Source organism: Myotis davidii, unplaced genomic scaffold, assembly GCF_000327345.1.
Source record: "Myotis davidii unplaced genomic scaffold, ASM32734v1 scaffold1623, whole genome shotgun sequence".
NCBI lineage: Eukaryota > Metazoa > Chordata > Mammalia > Chiroptera > Vespertilionidae > Myotis > Myotis davidii.
The window spans coordinates 148,888-149,405 of NW_006294461.1; positions in this window are offsets into that span (position 1 = coordinate 148,888).

Here is a 518-nt window from a genome sequence, read left to right on the forward strand (position 1 = left end):
TTTATTTATTTTTTTAAAGAAATATTTTTATTGATTTCAGAGAGGAAGGGAGAGGGAGAGAGAGATAAAAATATCAACGATGAGAGAGAATCATTGACTGGCCGCCTCCTGCACGCCCCATACTGGGGATCGAGCGCACGCCCAGGTGCTCTTGACTGGAATCGCATCCGGGACTCTTCAGTCTCCAGGCCGATGCTCTATCTCCTGAGCCAAACCGTCTCGGGCGATTTATGGTTTATTTTAGAAATGAGTATGCCTTATATTTATAATCACACAAAAGAAAGCTATTTCAAGAAAAAATATGGAACCAATGGACACAAGACACTAGGGGCTAGGGGAGGCCGGGGGAATGTCAAGAGGGGGGAAAAAAGGAGACATATGTAATACTCTTTGTAATACTTCAAGAAATAAAAATTATTATTAAAAAAAGAAAAAAGAAAAAATATGGAACCAGAGCTAGGAGGGCCCTTTGAGGTCACATGGCCCCATTTGCTCATTTCACAGATGAGGAAACTGAG